The following is a 13,415-nucleotide window of genomic DNA, read 5'->3' as shown; positions in this document are numbered from 1 at the left end:
TCCTCAGGCTGTGCCAGTGGAAGGCGAATTGTGCTCTGCCAGCTTTCTCTGATATCAGCAGCTGCATGCATGTTCCGCTCCTTTCCCCCTTCCCTGTTGCCTATTACAACTTTGGGCAGCCTTTCCTTCTATTTTGTGGTTCTGAGTTTCAAAAGTCTGTTAGTTTAATCAAAAATGGAGTTAGTATGTCTGAGTCTTGTACCTCTGTCACATTTGGGTGATTCCTAGGCAATGAGAAAAATTTCTAATGTTATCCAGTCATTTTAAACCTAGAACCTAATTGCTTCTCAGCCTTTGGGCTAGGATCAAGTGTAATATCTGTTCTTACCAGTGTGAAACCAGACCTGAGGAGTGGCTTTTCAAAAATTCTGTAACCACTTGTATTTCTTTTCTCGTTAATTAGTTAATTATCAATTCATATCCTTTTTTAACCTTTTGGGGCATTCCTTTAGTAATCAGCAAGACAAATTGAAAATTAACAAAATATTTTCCCAAAGGAGGGTGGCAGTGACCATGGTATGAGTAGCAGTCAGAGCTGCTGGGAAGAGGCAGCCTTGAGTCCAGTGGGACTGTCTCTGACTCTTCCTACTGGAGTCCATCACCCAAGACATCTTATTTTCTAAGATCTCACTGGTATCATTGTTGGGCATGGCTCATCATCTTGTTATTTTTGGCACGACAACTAGAAGGATATTGAGAGACAGAAATAGGAAGGATTAACCTTTCCTGACTGATGTGAAAAATCCTTTTATATCTGTTTTCTTCTCTTTTCTTTGCTCGCTTCCCATCATCAACAGAACTGGCTAGGGCCATTTGCTTTGTCATAAGAATTTTTAGAAAATAACTGAATAATTTTTTTTAATTTAGAATGAGTTTAAGTTTAGATACACTTAAGGTTCCAGTTTATCTCTTTCTCCTTTCATTATTTAGCATATAGAAAAGGCAAAGCAAGACAAGTCAAAATAAAACTTGGTTCCTAATTCATATGTGCTCAGATATCAACAAGCTGATGTGTATATGAAATGATACCACATTTTTTTACATATAACTTCCAAGTCATTTGAGCTAAAAATAAAGCTACTGAAAAAACTGGGGGAAGATGGGTGAAAGGAAGCTTCTCCAAATTGCAGGTACCACTGAGCGAGACAGAACCAGAGCTATATCCACGTCTGTGAGTGAGGTACCAGTTTTGTTTTAAAGGGACTGGTGGAAAAGCAGGATTAACCCCAAAAAAGGGCAGCAAAAGCAGCCCAAAAGCATCCAGCCGAGGCGAGGCAAGGCAGGGCACTGCCCCACCTATAAAGTGTATCAGGCATGGAGGATCTGAGGGCATCACCTCCTCAGTTCTCCGAATCAAATACAGCAATTCACTTCATGGCTTCAGAAGCACAGAGACCAGGAAAAGGCCACCTTGCTGAGAACCATGCAGAGTCACAGACCACGGTGACAGTCCAGGCCGGCAGCCCCGGCCAGACTGGTGACTTGTTAGCATGGACCAGGGCAGAGATTTGGTCTAATACCAAGAAAGCTTGCAAAAAGGAACTACCCATCCCACAGAAGGGAGAGTTGAGAGTGGGGAAGGGGATACTATCAGACAGGCCCCTCTCCAACAGGATCCAGCAACTGGAGTCCTTCTCCCAGGAGAGTTTCACAGTTAACACATCCTCCACCCGGGAACAGAGGGCTTGGCAGAGGGAAAGAGCCTGCCATCGGGAGGCGGGGCTAATCCCACCAGTACAGAAACCAGGTGAAGAATAAACAGTAGCCTGGCTGAGACCAAGGCAGCCCAGCAGCACCTCCACAGGCAGATAATGGACAGATTGTCTCAAGTGGCACAATGACACCTCCTTTAAAAAAAAAAAAAAAAAAAAAGGCCTCATACAGTAGAAAAAACACCACCTCTAACAGAAACGACGTCCACTCAGAGAAGATGGGAAGAAACCAGCACAAAAAGGATGAAAACATCAAAGTCCAGAATGCGTCTCCTCCCCAGAGAGATCACAACGACTCACCAGCATGGCAACAAAACAGGTCAGAAAACGATTTTGACAAGCTGACAGAAGCAGGCTTCAGAAGATGGGTAATAACAAATTTCTCTGAGCTAAAAGAACATGTTTTGACCCAATGCAAAGAAACTAAGAACTCTGAAAAAAGATTAGATGAAATCCTAACTAGAATAACCAGCCTAGTGAAGAACATAAACGACTTCATGGAGCTGAAAAACACAGCACCAGAACTTTGTGAAGCATACATAAGTTTCAATAGCAGAAAGGATCAAGCAGAAGAAAGGATATCAGAGATTGAAGATCAACTCAATAAAATAAAAAGAGAAGGCAAGAAAAGAAAAAAGAGTGAAAAGAAATGAAGAAAGCCTCCAAGAAATATGGGATTATGTGAAAAGACCTAATCTACACTTGATCGGTATACCTGAAGAGAACGGGGAAAATGAATCCAACCTGGAAAACACTCTTGAAAATATTATCCAGGAGAACTTCCCCAACCTAGTGAAGTAGGCCAACATTCAAATACAGAAAATACAAAGAAAGCCACAGAGATACTCTTCAAGAAGAACAACCCCAAGGCACATAATCATCAGATTCACGAGAGTTGAAATGAAGCAAAAAATACTAAGGGCAGCCAGAGGGAAAGCTTGGGTCACCCACGAAGGAAAGCCCATCAGACTCACAGCGGATCTCTCAGCAGAAACCCTATAAGCCAGAAGAGAGTGGGGACCAATATTCAACATCCTTAAAGAAAAGAACTTTCAACCCAGAATCTCATATCCAGCCAAACCAACCTTCATAAGTGAAGGAAAAATAAAATCCTTTACAGAAAAGCAATTATTGAGAGATTTCATCACCACCAGACCTGCCCTACAAGAGCTCCTGAAGGAAGCACTAAACACAGAAAATAACGTCAAGTACCAGCCACTGCAAAAACAAACCAAATGGTAAAGACTAACATTGCAATGTGGGAACTGCATTGACCAATGGGCAAAACAAACAACTAGTAACAAAATAGCAGCACACATAACAATATTAATGTTAAATGTAAATGGCCTAAATGCCACAATTGGAAGACACAGACTGACAAACTGGGTAAAAATTCAAAACCCATCAGTGTGCTGGATTCAGGAGACCCATCTCACACGCAAAGACACAGACAGACTCAAAATAAAGGGATGGAAGAAGATCTACCAAGCAAATGGAAAGCAAAAAAAAGTTGGGATCGCAATTTTATTCTCTGATAAAATCGACTTTAAACCAACAAAAATCAGAAGAGACAAAGAAGGACACTACATAATGGTGAAAGGATCAATACAACAAGAAAAGCTAACTATCCCATATATATACATGGGCCCAATACAGGAGCACCCAATACATAAAACAAGTTCTTAATGACCAAAAAAGAGACTTAGACTCCCTCACAATAATAGTGGGAGATTTTAACACTCCACTGTCAACATTGGACAGATCAATGAGAAAGAAAATCAATAAGGATATACAAGACTTGAACGCAGAACTGGAACAAGTTGACCTAATAGACACCTACAGAACTCTGCACCCCAAATCCACAGAATATACATTCTTCTTAGCACCACATCACAGTAACTCTAAAACTGACCACATAATTGGAAGTAAATTACTCCTCAGCAAGTAAAGCACTCTCTCAGACCACAGAGAGATCAAATTAGATCTCAGGAATAAGAAAATAAGTCAAAACTGCACAACTTCATGGAAACTGAACAACTTGCTCTTGAATGTTGACTGGATAAACAATGAAATGAAGGCAGCATAAAGATGTTCTTCGAAACCAACAAGAACGAGGACACAACGTACCAGAATCTCTGGGACACATTTAAAGCAGTAGCTAGAGGGAAAAATATAACAATAAATGCCCACATGAGAAATGAAGATCTAAAATTGAACCCTATCATCAAAACTGAAAGAGCTAGAGCAGCAAGATCAAAAAAACTCAAAAGCAAGCAGAAGAAAAGAAATAACTAAGATCAGAGCAGAACTGAAGGAGATAGAGACACAGAAGACCCTTCAAAAAATCAATTAATCCAGAAGCCGGTTTTTAAAAAAGATCAACAAAATTGACAGACCACTAGCCAGATTAATAAAAAAGAAAAGACAGCAGAATCAAATAGATGCAATAAAAAACGATAAGGGGGATATCACCACCGATTCCACAGAAATACAAACTACCTTCGGAGATTACTACAAACAACTCTATGCACATAAACCAATAAACGGGGAAGAAATGGATAAATTCCTGGACACTTGCACCCTCCCAAGCCTAAACCAGGAAGAAGTCGAAACCCTGAATAGACCAGTAACAAGGGCTGAAGTTGAGGCAGCAATTAATAGCCTACCAACCAAAAAAAGTCCAGGTCCAGATGGGTACACAGCCGAATTCTGCCAGACATACAAAGAGGAGCTGGTACCAATCATTCTGAAACTATTCCAAACAATACAAAAACAGAGAATCCTCCCCAACTCATTTTATAAGACCAACATCATCCTGATACCAAAACCCAGCAGAAACTCAATCATAAAAGGAAACTTCAGGCCAATATCAATGATAAACATAGATGCAAAAATCTTCAACAAAATAATGGCAATCGAATTGCAAGAGCACATCAAAAAGCTTATCAATTATGATCAAGTAGGCTTCATCCCGGGGATGCAAGGCTGGTTCAACATATGCAAGTCCATAAACATAATCCACCACATAAATAGAACCAAAGACAAAAACCACATAATTATCTCAACAGATGCAGAGAAGGCCTTCGACAAAATTCAACAGTCCTTTATACGAAAAACTCTCAGTAAACTAGGTATCGATAGAACCTACTACAAAATAACAAAAGCTATTTACAACAAACCCACTGCCAATATCATACTGAATGAACAAAAACTGGAAGCATTCCCTTTGAAATCTGGCACTAGACAAGGATCAAGGATACCCTCTTTCTCTACTCGTATGCAATATAGTATTGGTTTAGCCAGAGCAATCAGGCAAGAAAAAGAAAGAATATTCGATTAGGAAAGGAGGAAGTCAAATTGTCTCTATTTGCAGATGACATGATTGTATATTTAGAAGACCCCATCACCTCAGCCCAAACTCTCCTTAAGATGGTAAGCAACTTCAGCAAAGTCTCAGGATACAAAATCAATGTGCAGAAATCACAAACATTCCTATACACCAATAACAGACTTAAAGAGAGCCAAATCAAGAGCAAACTCCCATTCACAATTGCTACAAAAAGAATAAAATACCTAGGAATACAACTAACAAAGAAACTAAAGGACCTTTTCAAGCAGAACTACAAACCACTGCTCAATGAAATAAGAGAAGACACAAACAGATGGAAAAACATTCCATGCTCATGGTTAGGAAGAATCAATATTGTGAAAATGGCCATACTGCCCAAAGTAATTTATAGATTTAATGCTACCCCCATCAAGCTACCAATGACCTCCTTCACAGAACTGGAAAAAACCACTTCAAACTTCATATGGAACCAAAAAAAGAGCCCGCATAGCCAAGACAATCATAGGCAAAAAGAACAAAGCAGGAGGCATCACGCTGCCAGACTTCAAGCTATACTACAAGGCAACGGTAATCAAAACAGCATGGTACTGGTATCAAAACAGAGACATGGATCAATGGAAACAAACAGAGGCCTCTGGAGCAACACCACACATCTACAACCATCTGATCTTTGACAAACCTGAAAAAACAAGCAATGGGGAAAGGAGTCCCTGTTTAATAAATGGTGCTCGGAAAATTGTCTAGCCATGTGCAGAAAGCAGAAACTGGACCCCTTCCTGACACCTTATACTAAAATTAACTCCAGATGGAGTAAGGACTTAAACATAAGACCTAACACCATAAAAACCCTAGAATAAAACCTAGGCAAAACCATTCAGGACATAGGCATAGGCAAGGACTTCATGACTAAAACACCAAAAGCAATGGCAACAAAAGTCAAAATAGACAAATGGGATCTAATTAAACTTCGGAGCTTCTATACAGCAAAAGAAACAATCATTGAAGTGAACTGGCAATCAACAGCATGGGAAAAAATTTTTGCAATCTACCCATCTGACAAAGGGCTAATATCCAGAATCTACAAAGAACTAAAACAAGAAAAAAACAAACCTATCCAAAAGTGGGCAAAGGATATGAACAGACACTTTTCACAAGAAAACATATATAAAGCCAGTGAACATATGAAAAAATGCTCATGATCACTGGTCATTAGAGAAATGCAAATCAAAACCACATTGAAATACCATCTCATGCCAGTTAGAATGGTGATCAGTAAAAAATCTGGAGACAACAGATGCTCGAGAGGATGTGGAGAAATAGGAACACTTTTACACTGTTGGTGGGAGTGGAAATTAGTTCAACCATTGTGGAAGACAGTGTGGCGATTCCTCAAGGATCCAGAAATAGAAATTCCATTTGACCCAGCAATCCCATTACTGGGTATATACCCAAAGGACTATAAATCATTCTATTATAAAGACACATGCACACGCACATTCATCACGGCATTGTTTACAGTAGCAATGACCTGGAACCAACCCAAATACCCATCAATGATAGACTAGACAAAGAAAATGTGGTACATATACACCATGGAATAGTATGCAGCCATTAAAAAACAATGAGTTTGTGTCCTTTGTAGGGACATGGATGAACGTGGAAACCATCATTCTCAGCAAACTGACACAAAAACAGAAAATCAAACGCTGCATGTTCTCACTCATAGGCGGGTGAACAATAAAAACACTTGGACACAAAGAGGGGAGCTCACACACTGGGGTCCATTGAGGGAGGCTATGGGAGGGATAGTGGGAGGGAGGGTGGGGAAGGGATAACATGGGGACAAATGTCAGATATAGGTGATGGGGAGATGGTGGCAACAAACAACCTTGCCATGAATGTACCTATGCAACAATTTTGCATGATCTGCACATGTACCCCAGAATCCAAAGTATAATAAAAATAAATAAATAAATCTACCATTGACCCCAAGCAGGAAGTTAGATATATGAAGTTAGACATTGCTTTGTACCTCTACATGGGTCCATTCTTCAAGCAAACATGGAATTGGATGCAACTTTCCTCTGGATCAGTGTACATTATGGATATCATTTAAATATTGTGGATTATCTAAAACTCTCTGACTATATAACCTCAAATAGATTACAGTAAGACAGGACTGGTTACAGGACTGTTATTTTTCCCTATTACCAAAACATCATCAATCACAAAAGCATTTCTGCTCAAACAGGAAAGTATAATATTACCATTTTATTATTTAGAGATCTTGAAAATGGTTTGTAGACAATATTATCAATCACCTCTAGACAGTGAGAGGAGAATGGGGGAAGAAGAATCAGAGTTAGGATTCTTAAAAGTTTATAACAGATAGATTAATAACACTACTTACCTCCTAGAATGTTTGCTCTAAATACCAGTGCCTTGTTTACATATGATTAACACACACCAGATGGTATTTTATAATCTAAACTAATCCAAACGCTACCTGCTTGACTAATAGTGCCAGTCATTAATTGATTTCACAGTAGCTAGATTTTTCTTTTACAATTTCACATTTGGTTTGGCAAAAATTGAAAAGATGTAATAATGAAAAGCAGAGAAAAATATTCCCAAATGACATAAAAATGCATTTGGAAGTTGCTTGGCTTATTCAAGGTGAAAAGTCTTGGAAAAATTAGCCGTGGTATCATGGAAAACACTTGGAAAATATCTTTGAAATTTTGGTGACTCTGTTCTTCATGAAGAAAATAAATCATGGTATCAATAGAGCAGAAAACACAAGGGAATTTTCAATGAAATGTTTTCTTTCTTTTTCACTGATGCAATATTTGAAATGAGAGCACAGGGCATATTTCTGAGCAAAGTAGTTTTCAGCAAGCATAGCTCTTTTCAGTAAATCACCTGTGGTCTTACAAATAATTGTAGACACAAAATTAAAAGACATGAACTCAACATCTGAATTGTGGTCTTTGTGACTAATTAAATTATGTATCAGTCTTCACATGTTCTTTATTGACATTTAAAGTATTCTAATGAGAGTGAAACATTGCTTAGGTGCTGTTAGGACATCACCATACTTTGTGAGGTAATGACCTCTTTATTACCTCACTAGAAAGGTCTGCATTCATTTATGATATTGGAAAACTGGTCCTGATCCTGGAGGAAACTAAGCAAGGAATGAGAGCTCTGCTGTTCTGTGGAGGGGGCTCAGCCTGTTCTTCCTCTTTTCCAACAATAACACTTGTGTCCAGGAAAGAGGTAAAGGACTTTGTTAGAATCACATGGATTCCAGATCAGACCAAAGTCCACAACACTTCCTTTCCCCACCCAGGGGCTACCTCTTGGTCACATTACCTGATGTAATTTTTTTAAAGCTCTCTTCTCTTTAACTTGGTAGCATGGGAAAATTGTTCTGGTTATCAGAGCTAGAAAAAGCAACCCACTGCTATGTGATAGAATTTTGATCAAGCAGATGCTTAAGGCTGGACATGGCAGTGATTTCTATTTAAATGTAAAATGACCTGTTTGTGGTGTTTCACAAATGCCCACCTTCTGGCATAAGCATTTTCCATCTGAGGCTCCCCTTGGTCTGCTGAGCTTGTAGGACAGTTAACCTCATGGGATTGAGTTCCAGAATTAGATATTCTGCTTTCAGGGAGTGGCCCTCAGGGATAAAACTCATGCAGCAGGGTTCAAACAAACCTTGGACATAGAAGCAACAAAACTAAAAGCATGTAAGAAAATATTTATAAATCAAGCAAAATTCCTACTGGTCATGCTACAATATCTAATATATCAAAATAGAATATAACAAAATGTGTTGGTGCTTCAAGATTACTTATCATGACAGCATAAAGAGATATCTTACACTTTTCCATGAGTTGTTTTCATTACCCTTTCTCTGATGTTCAGCAATACATGGCAAATCATTTCAAAGTATGGAAAATGAAATCAAGGAATGTTCAAACTGGCTATTTCAGCTATGACAGTGAGTTAAAACCAAGGTGTATAATTTTCTTGGTTTTAAATTGTCCTTAGTATTTCAGCTCTATTTTTTTAGATGATAGTCTATGTGATTGGTATTTGTCAAAACAGACAGAAACCCTTGCTTTCACTGTTTCTTTTCCTGTGGGTTTAGTTAGCAGTGTTGATATAGTCCAGGGACTCCTAGAAACACCCGTGGTGTTGCTTTGATGCACAGATGCTGTTCATCTTCATGGCACCTGCATTTTGTCTTCATAGAGGTTAGTGGCATGCATGGGAAAAGAGGAGAGCTAGACACATGCACTGTAGAATATAGGGATCACTATGTTTAAAATCTCTCAATTCTGTGAAAGAACAGCACAAACTAACCCAAGTGCAGCACCAAAGCCCATGTAGGCATTCAGTTCCTCTAGATCTAAGGTGAAGCTGGAGGGTATTCGCATGATTTTGTTAGGCATTACAAAGAGAGGGTAGAATTCAGAGTCACACCGACCTGGGATGCATTCTAGTTTGTGGCCGGAGCTACAACCAATAAACTCTTTGGGTCTCAGTTCCTCAACTCTTACGAAAATTTAACATCATTCACTTTGTGGATTCAATGTTTATTTTCTTAATTTATACAAAAGCATTTATTAAGCATCTGCTGTGTACATTTAGGCACTGCTGTAAGTGCTGGGGATATAACAATGAAGAAAATAGTCAAAACCTCTTGCCCTTGTGGAGGTTACATGGAGAGAGAGAATCTTATCTATTACTGTAGAAAAACTGTATTCGCTTGTAACAACAATAACAACAAAAATGGATTTTCCCGTAACAAAAACTGAAGTAAAATGCTATTTTGAAATCTTCTTAAAGTAACATCAGATATTAGTATGCACCCATCATGTATAGCCTCAATATGTTCAACTTTGTCTTGCTATTTAGATGAGCTCAGCCAGAGTACTTCTCAGATAGATTACCATGTGGATACAAATAAGAGCAGAGAAAGCATCAAGGAGTTACAGTGATCCTTGCTAGGTGTTTAGGGAAGTCAATTATTTGAGAGGGAAACAAGCCTAGAAAAGACTTTTGGGATTAGGTGAAAAGTGTACCCCTCCAGGGAGCAAGAAGCCATTCCATGCCCAGGCTGTCGATCCCTCCACCACAGGGTATCATTGTCCACAGGCCCTTACTTTATGTCTTGATTTTTCCCACCTCTCTTTAAAGCTTATTCTTATTTTCCAAAGCTCAGAAACCATGCCCAGTGGAATACTGGCTGTGAAATGGATGCATTTGTGTCTCTGTTAGATTAACCAGGCTGTTTCTCTTAATACATTTCCCTGACATGATTCTGAGATAAATTAACATCACACTGCTTTCTTGACCACTGAGTCACAAAGAAATGAAATTAGCCTGAAAAGATTTACTTTCCACAAGGCTGTTTAAGTTACTACTAGAATTCTTCTAGAGTCTTTTCTAGTTCCATAGTACATACATACGAGTTATCTTCTCCTTTTCAAAGATGAATTTTTTGGTTATGTCCCACTGTAAATCCCCTTTGGAAGTAGATAGGATGTATAAATAAATAATATGAGAAATGACTGTTACTTTTGTCTAGATTTAGGCATTTATATAAATTCTGAGAATAATGAAGTGATTCTATACTATGTCATCTATGAAGCTCATTTTTTGCCTAAGATGTGACACGCTGTGAGACTTTGCTGATGTGAATGGATATTATACATCCTATGTTCTTTTTCAATCACTTATTCTCCTACCTTATCATGTCTGTTTTATTTCCTTGCCCCAAGTAATGCTCTCTCTCAGACTCTGAGGACTTAATAGCTCCATAAAGGCAAGGATCTTCTATTTTTTTTCTGTTTCATTCACTGCTTTATATCCAGAGCCTAAAACAATGTCCAGTATACAATAAACACTCAGTATTTATTGACTGTTGAATGAGTTTAGGTTTTTAAATTAAATGATGATCACCTATATATCTAGCCACCAGTGTGTGCTAAATCCTCTTTTAAACACTTTATGTGTATTCACTTATTTAATCCCTAAAATAACCCGCACAGGCACAGAGAGAATATAAATTTGTCCAAGTTTATTGGCAGAAGCATTTGAACTCAGGCAGTGTGCACCTGAGTCATTAACCACTGCACTATTACCAGCTCTCTAGGATAGCATAGATGGTAGAAAAAAAATGTTTTCCTTGATTTTTAATGTTAATTTTTAATTTTACATTAATGTAAATATATATTCATTTATGCACTGACTATATATTACAAATTTGTGGTTCAAAGAGATATAAAAGGAAAAGTCTCTCCTCACTTCCGTTCTGAGCCAAGCAGTTCACCTTCCTAGAGGCAGACAGCGGCTTGTTCAGGTCTAATTCCGGCTCTGCACTCTCCAGACACATAACTTCAGGCAGAATACTTAATCTTTCTGGAATCTTTCTTAAAAAATGGGGAAAATAAAATACCACCCACATAGAGTTTTTATAAGAATTAAGTGCATAAGTATTTGTAAAATGCTTAGAATAGTAACTGTCACAAAATAGGTGCCAATAAATATTTGCCATTATTAATACTGTGCATCCTTTCAGATAGTTTACTCACAGGTAATACACACACACACACACACACACACACACACACACACTCCTTTACCTCTGCCTCAGCCATTTTTTTTTTTACAAATACAATTATGCACCTGGCTTTTCTCACATTTTAGTTAAAAAATAAGTCTGCAAATACATTTTCTTCTGATAACCCACTATCAGCCTTTCTGATGTGTGTCTTCTTGACTTGAAGAAGGGTAACTATAGTTTCCTGCTACTTGATTATTTCTCATTATTGTGATATACATTGAGGGGGAATAGCCAAAGGCAACATGAGATAGGTAGGAATGAACAAAGTCTATTATGGAAAATGAGTGTTGGTATAGATCGGGACCTTTTAAAGCTAGTTTTGGTCTCCGATCGAGGTGGTTGTGGCAACACCAAGAATTTCTGTATCAGGAAGCTGGGTAGTTGCAATGATCTGACAAGAAAGTGGAGCTAGAGGATTTGCCTTAGAGTTGCATTCGCATAGAAAACATACTATTTTCACCTAATTTTAACACATATATGGAGTGGAGTGTTTACTGATGGAAGCTGTAAAGGAGAGGCATTATGCCCGCCACCGTGCCCCTTTCCATCAAAGCATTCCTTGACCCTACCCCTGCCTCATGGCACTGTTGCTCTTGGCTTTACCATTTGGAAAAACAAAACAAAATGAAAAATAAAATTTAAAAAAATCACAGAGAAACATAAGACCCATTTTCCTGGTAGGAAAGGAGTTTCGGTAGAAGAGGAGTTGCAGCTTTGGCCCAGTTGGGAGGACATGACGACCCCAAGTAGAGAGCTACTGAGAGAGGGAAGAGAAGAAGTAGGGGTTTAATTCTGATTGCATTTTCATAGAAAGGGTAGTTTATTCTACAACAGGTGAAGGAAGGTCTTCAAGGGAGCGGGAGGGCCCACACACTGGCTGTTAGCCAAATCCTCTCTCAGCTTCTCTCTGTGGTTTGGGGACTCAGGATTACAGAGGCATTCTGTTTCAGGGAACAAAAAGATTTGAGCTGCCAGCAGAGAGCACCACATACATTAGAATTGTGAGAACTGCCACCTCCTTCAAGAACAGGACTGAGGGTGGTGGTGAATGGGAATAGAAGCCCACATTCACCGATGCATTTGCATTCTTGCAAATCCTGTCTTGGTCTTAGGAAAGGAAGTAAAGTTTCAAGGACAATTCAGAACTGCTTTTTGTCTCTGGGCTCAAGTTAGAGCAACTTGCAATCCACAAAGATTTTAAGGCAGGAACAATTTGTCTTTCCAACCCAGTTTGAATGGCTTTTGGGTCACAAGTTAGCCAAGAATGTCAGGGAAACTTTGCAATTATGCACTGATTCTCCGGTAAGGAAGCTCCAGAAAGACTGTGCTGTGTGATGTCCCACATCAGTAACCTGGGAGCCACAGAGTAGCCCCAGACCCCTGACTCCCAGTCCCTTAGTCCTCTGAGAAGCTTCTCTGTCAAAGAACCCTCATCCCAAATTCAGCCTTGTTGATGTTTTTCAGACTCAGCACTGAAAGGCTTAAAGGGCAACAGGAAGTCCCCAGGGAAGGGCAGTTTCACCTTCAGGGGCTGCTGCTTCACTGGCTCTGTGCACAGGACTTTCTGCACATGGAATGTGGACACTACATGTTTCTGAGCTGCTGCAGCTGCTCTGAATAAACGGGCTCCCCCACTCCCGGGGAATCGAAACTACACAGTTTCACTCTGTCCTGTTGTGTTGTCAGCTGGCTTTCAGCATTCCCTTGTCCCCAC

The 13,415-nt window shown here is 39.2% G+C and overlaps 1 non-coding gene across 1 annotated transcript; it reads left to right on the top strand.

The window, feature by feature from the left end:
- Positions 1–279: 279 nt before the first annotated feature.
- LOC116538816 lies at positions 280–472 on the top strand. Its single transcript, XR_004263789.1, has one exon. It is a non-coding gene; the product is annotated as a U2 spliceosomal RNA (small nuclear RNA).
- The last annotated feature ends 12,943 nt before the right edge of the window (positions 473–13,415 follow it).

The sequence above is a fragment of the Sapajus apella genome, unplaced genomic scaffold, assembly GCF_009761245.1.
Source record: "Sapajus apella isolate SASKATOON/1434 unplaced genomic scaffold, GSC_monkey_1.0 scaffold122, whole genome shotgun sequence".
In the NCBI taxonomy this organism is placed as follows: domain Eukaryota; kingdom Metazoa; phylum Chordata; class Mammalia; order Primates; family Cebidae; genus Sapajus; species Sapajus apella.
The sequence above is the reverse complement of the archived record's forward strand: the minus strand, read 5'-3'. Positions and strand labels throughout refer to the sequence as shown.